Below are 6,102 nucleotides of genomic sequence, written 5' to 3'. Positions count from 1 at the left end.
CAGAGCGAGGCTGGGGGAGGCAGGCGCTGACTGACACCCCGGACAGCCAATGGGCGTCCGGGCTTCTAACTCCACCCTCCGCCCCGCCCTTACCTGAGCTCCGGGGGAGGGAGGACACCCCTCCCCCATCCTTGGGCTGGGGAGGAGGGGAGGAGAGTGGGGGAAGGGGAGGGAAAGGAAGAGGGAGGGGAAGTGAGGGGAGATGAGGGGGGAGGGGGAGGGAGAAAGGAGAAAAGATGGAGGGGCCAGAGAAGGGAGGACCAGGGATGGGGGGTAGGAAGCACACCCCGAGCCTGATAGAAGTGTGTAGCCCCATGGGCATGCCTAGGTAAGGGTCAAAGAGAGGAAAGCTGGGCATCCCAGTTGTGGTGCAAGGAGTAAAGCTGCCCCAAGTGGGGCACCTGAACATGTGGAGAGGGCCATCCTTGGGTGGCTTAGGGGTAAGGCGAGGGGCCCATAGATATCTATATATACATACATATATATACCCAAACATTCATAGTAAAATTATTATAATAACGAAGCATACTCACCCACATCCACAGCCCCCAATCCCCCAATGTAAATAAAGTGAATGCTTACTGATTAAGGAACACAAGTGGGCAAGTTATGATATATTGTGATCATAACAGAATGTTGAAGGTTTGCCAAGCATTTGTTATCTCCTTAGATCCTCACAGTAACCCCAGGTCGGGTAAATGCTGTTATCTCTAATTTACTGGTGAGGAAATAGTCTCAGAGAGGTGAAGTGACTTGCCACGGACCACACAGCTACTAAGCGTCTAAGGCTGGAGTTTGAATTTTGAATTCAGCTCAGTTATTCTTGATTTCACATCTAGCACTTTTATCCATTTTACAATCTGGAATATTAACTTATCCTAAAAAAAAAACAAAAAAATATGAGCAATAAAGAGAAATTTGGGAAAACAATAGCTACAAAGCAAAGAGAGCAGAACCAAAAGACTAAAATATACAATCACTATTATGATGAAAAGAAAAATGCAGTTAAAGACATTAAACTTCAGATTAATGTAAGACTCAATCGAGATTCCAGAGGGCTAATGATGAGACCTACTTCCAACCTTTTAGTGAAGTGGTGGTATCTTTATGGGTACAGAAGTTTTGGATAGTCTTTCAAATATGGTTGATATTTTGCTTACCTGTTTTTCTTTGATACAAAAGAGTGTTTTATATGGGGTGATGGATTTTAGCAGTGATGGTGATTAACCAAAAAAAAAAATCACCACTAAAACATTTTTTTAAAAATAAAATGTGTGCTCTTATAATTTTATTGACTTGTCTTCTCATTTCCTGTGCCAGTTCCAGTTCCCTTCCTTGCCCTAGCCTTTATTGATGATTTTTTAACCTCCCCCAAGAAAGCAGTAAATGTTTTATACAGTATCATTAAGCATTTTTCTAATATTACCCAGTAATGTGCATGTCTGGGAGAGTGGGATGGGGTTCAGGTTAAAGAATATTTAGATCCCTTCTAGAAAAAGGAGTTGGATCTTTCTTAGAAAATCAGGCAAATCTACTTGTAAAGAACTTTCTTCTTCTTACAGCAAAAAAATAAAAGAACCCCCCAAAAATCAAACCAAAACAAAACAAAAACTCAAAGTACTACCCTTTTGGGAGGGAGAAGGAAAAATGTTCTTGGTGTACTTGGTACAAATGACTTGGAATCAGACAGGCTTGGTGAAAAGACCAGCTTGGGGCACCCAGTCATTGGAAGTAAGAGCTTATGTGTAAATCTATATAATCATTTCCCTGAAAGGTACTTAACTGGGGGTAATATTCATCTTCCACTAAGGAAGCAGCAGGAAAGAGAGTGGTCAAATACTCAGGACAAAAAAACCCTTTGGGGACCAGCCCTTGTTGCCCAGAATTTTCAAATATGTACTTAACACTCTGGACTGGTTGGCCCTTCCAGGCCTGCTGGGGAGCATGTGGGTAGCTTCAAGCATTGTCCTGCCCACTCATAGCAACCCTGGCCCCTCAGAAGGTGGCAAAAGCTAGTGTTGGGCAGGGCCCTCGGCAGGACTACCCTTAAGAGCCATTCATTAAGAGCGGCCAGGGTAACTCCTTCCTTTGTACGGCCCCCACAGCCACTCCCTCTTTCCTGCTAGATTTGGGGCAATTTACCAGGCAGGGCACCATGTTCATTGCCTCCTTCCTTATATAAATTTTGTCCAGAATTAGGAGGGATAGTGGTGGTGTATTTTGTTTTTTTAATGTAATATGCAACTCATGACTGGATAGATTTCATGTAGCCTGTGGCTGTGTGGGACACAGTGTTTTTTTGCCCAGATAATGAGGGAAATCGATTTTGGAGGGAGAGGGGGATGGAAATGGAGAGATTATCTTTTGCCAGTGTTTATTCTCAGTCTGACACAGGATCAGGAGAAAGAAATATGAATTAGCAACTACCACTGAATTTACTTTATAGAATCAGAATCTCAGGGTGAGAAGGCTTTTTGAGCATGCCCAGATCATCCAACATGGGGTGGACATATCTTCTCTTTTTCTCTGATCTTTTATCCCAGTTCTGAGAATTGGGCCTGTGGTCTCTGTTCTGTGATGTTTGTCCTTATTTATTTCAGGTGCTAATTTCAGGTCTGGGGCTTGCCTTGCAGACAGGGGGCTCAAGCCCTGGTGACCTGGGAGCCAGGTTTGCAGATGGGATGTTAAAATCACAATCTGGCAGGAATGCCCTGAGAAACCACAGCGCCTGGGACTTGAGCCCAAGGCTGGCTTTGAACCTAATCTCTCCCTCTGCACCACTTCGTACTCTGGGGAGGAAGGAGATTAGATTCATAGCTTAGCCCAATTCCTATGGAGCACACAGTCCCAATTCCAAGTCCAAACCTTCCTCGGGCTTTTATCCCTGGCACCCTGACTTCTCTGGGTTTTCCTGCCAGGGTAGCTGGCTGCAACATCTCTAAAGTCTCTTCCAGCTCAATCCTATGGTCATGATAGAATTGGATAGAACTTCAGAGATCAGCTAGTTGTCATTCATTTATTTTTCAACCCAACACTGAGAACGAATGACCTAGCATAGGATATTGTTAGTTATTTGGTTTTTGGAGACAGTAGGCAAAATATTTGAAATTGAAACTGTCCCAGAAATCTAATGACTTCTGCTCACCACAGAGCTCTTCATTTTATATATGAGAAAGCTGAGGCCAAACAATGGTGAAATGATTTATTGAAGGTCACCCATATGTTAGTGGGAGAGTTAGAGATTTGAACCCAACCGTGGTCATTTTTCTAGGTTGCTACCCACAGTTCTTCTCATCACTATGGACCAGCCTCAGATGGGGATGAGAGCTCAAGAGGGGAGTATTGGTTCAATTCAAACTTTGAAAGCTTGAGAATAATAATAACTAGTATTTATATAGCATTAAGATTTACAAAGTATTTATAGACTCATTAAAGTATCTCACTTAAGGTAGGTGCTTCAGGTATTATTCCAGATAGCGAAACTGAAGCATAGAGGTTAAATAATTTATCTATGCTCAAATAGCTAGTAAGTGTTAAGGGAGAGGATTTTTTTTTAACCCAGTCTTCCTGACTCAAGTTCAGCACTCTGTCAACTAGTCCTGTACTGTTTCTTATAAACTGGAAATTTTGATGGATTAGGAATCAATCAACCAGTAACACAAGTAGCTATGCTTGGAAGTAGGTGTGTGTATGGGGGGGGGGGGGGTCAGAAGAAAAATAAAGCTCAGGCCCTGAGCCTGAGGAGCAGATTAGATACAAGCAGGGGGAAATTGTGGAGCAATAAGAAACAGAATATAGACAAGCATCAAGTTATAAGACATTGGTTATAAGTGCCATAGGATTTCAGGAAAAAGACAGATAAATGTGAACTGAGGAAGAACAAGAAGCATGGCTTTGTCACTCAGCCTTTCTTATGCTTGAAGATCTCTTTTCCCCTGTGGCCTTCTTTGGAAAGATTGCAGCCCTCTTTTATGAGTTATCTTCCCCAATCAGAATGTAAATTCCTTGAGAGCAGGGATTGCCTTTCATTTTATAATTATATTCCCAGGGCTAGTATACAGTATTTAAAAGATGCTTGTTGACTTGACAGCCTAGGTTCAAATCCTTTCCCCTACCCCCCAAGTGTTGCTTAGTACCTATATTTCTCTTTTTTTTCCAGGTTTTTGCAAGGCAATAGGGTTATTAAGTGACTTACCCAAGGTCACACAGCTAGGTAATTATTAAGTGTCTGAGGTCAGATTTGAACTCAGGTCCTCCTGACTCTAGGGCCTGTGCTCTATTCACTTCTCCACCTAGCTGCCTTTTCGTCTTAGATTGATGATGACAAATTGTTCCAAATTACAACTCTAAATCAGAAATACAAATTAAAGAAATTCTGAGAATTCATCTTATATCTATTAAAATACCAAAGGTGATCAATGAGAGAAATAAATTAATGTCGGAGGAGCTGTGGGAAGACAGTATACCAACCCAATTCTTGTGAATTGGTTTAGCCATTCTGGAAAATAATTTAGAATTATGTGAGGGCCTTAGTTTCCTTCTTTGTAATATTAAAGGAATGAACTAGATGACCTCCAACTCTAAATGCTAGTATACTATAAGGTCAGGAGAGCATCCCAGCTCTCCCATTTTGAATCTACCCAAAAGCCTTTGGGCTGGTGTTCTTTGAACTACTTTAGAGCAGTCTGCTAATAAGAAGAGCAAGGGAACTCATTGAGACCTCATAGCGGAGCAGTGTGGCTCTGGAGTCTGATTATACTTGAAAGGTTTTCTTCCCATGTTTGTGCTCATGTTTCCTTATGTGTTGCATCCCTAGGAGTACTTGGGCCTTCTAGTCCAAGGTCTTGGGTCCAAAGAGCAGGGGGCAGTGATGATTCTGTGATGAGGTCATTTATACCTGTGTCTTTAATAATACTTTCTGTGATTTCCACTATTATTTAGGGTAGATCTGTTTGAAAAATCACAGAAATCTTACCATCACCAGGATATATTCTTTCTCATGCCACCATCCTTAACAACTTCAACAACCAGGTTGCTGCTGTATTAGCTACCTGCTAGCATCGTCATACATGGACCACATCACCTGGAACTCCTTCATTTTCAAGAGACACCCATTCTTTGCCCACAAACTCCTTTTTTTTTTACCCTCCTCACTCTTTCACACCTAGAAATATTGCTCTTCTTCCTCAGGGTGCTCCTCTAACTCTTAACTTCTCTTTTTTTCTCCCAATCCATCTGCTCTCTCTCCCACTTTTATAACTAGCTGATCTCTGAAATTCTATCCACCTCTATCATGGGTTGACCTTATAATCAACACTTTCAAAGATGCCCTGGATTCCCCTATGTACCTCCTCCCCCAACTTTCCTCCATGACCAATCCTTCTTATTGTAACATCCTCCATAAAAAGACTTTCCCGCCTTTTTTTTATTCTTCTGCTTTGACTTACATAAAGGAAGGGAAAAAAGAAGACTCTCTGGATTTCTACCAAGCTGAATGATCCATGATAAATTCCTTAAAGAGAGTTAAGGACAGTGGTCACACCACTCTGCTTTTTCTAGACTCATGATTCCTGCACTTTAAAATGAGGGGGTTGGATTATATTATCTCTAATATCTCTTTTAGTTCCAATAATCTCTAAATCTATACTTGAAAGGTACCTCTTCTCTCCAGATGGTAATATTATATGTAGTAGTAGTGGTAGTAGTGTAGTAGTAGTAGTAGTAGTAGCAGTAGAAGGAGGAGGATGAGTTGTAGTAGTGGTGGTAGTAGTAATAATGATAGTAGTAGTAGTTGAAGTGTTGAAGTAGTGGTAGTAGTATAGTATTAGTAGTAGTAGAAAGAGGAGCTGTAGTAATGGTGGTAGTAGTAGTAATAATAGTAATAGTAGTAATAGTAGTAGTATAGTAGTAGTAGTAGTAGTTGAAGTAGTGGGAGTAGTGTAGTATTAGTAGTAGTAGAAAGAGGAGTTGTAGTAATGGTGGTAGTAGTAGTAATAATAGTAATAGTAGTAGTAGTGTAGTAGTAGTGGTAGTTGAAGTAGTGGTAGTAGTGTAGTATTAGTAGTAGTAGAAAGAGGAGTTGTAGTAATGGTGGTAGTAGTA

This window comes from Macrotis lagotis, chromosome 1 (genome assembly GCF_037893015.1).
Source record: "Macrotis lagotis isolate mMagLag1 chromosome 1, bilby.v1.9.chrom.fasta, whole genome shotgun sequence".
Classification (NCBI taxonomy): domain Eukaryota; kingdom Metazoa; phylum Chordata; class Mammalia; order Peramelemorphia; family Peramelidae; genus Macrotis; species Macrotis lagotis.
The sequence above is the reverse complement of the archived record's forward strand: the minus strand, read 5'-3'. Positions refer to the sequence as shown.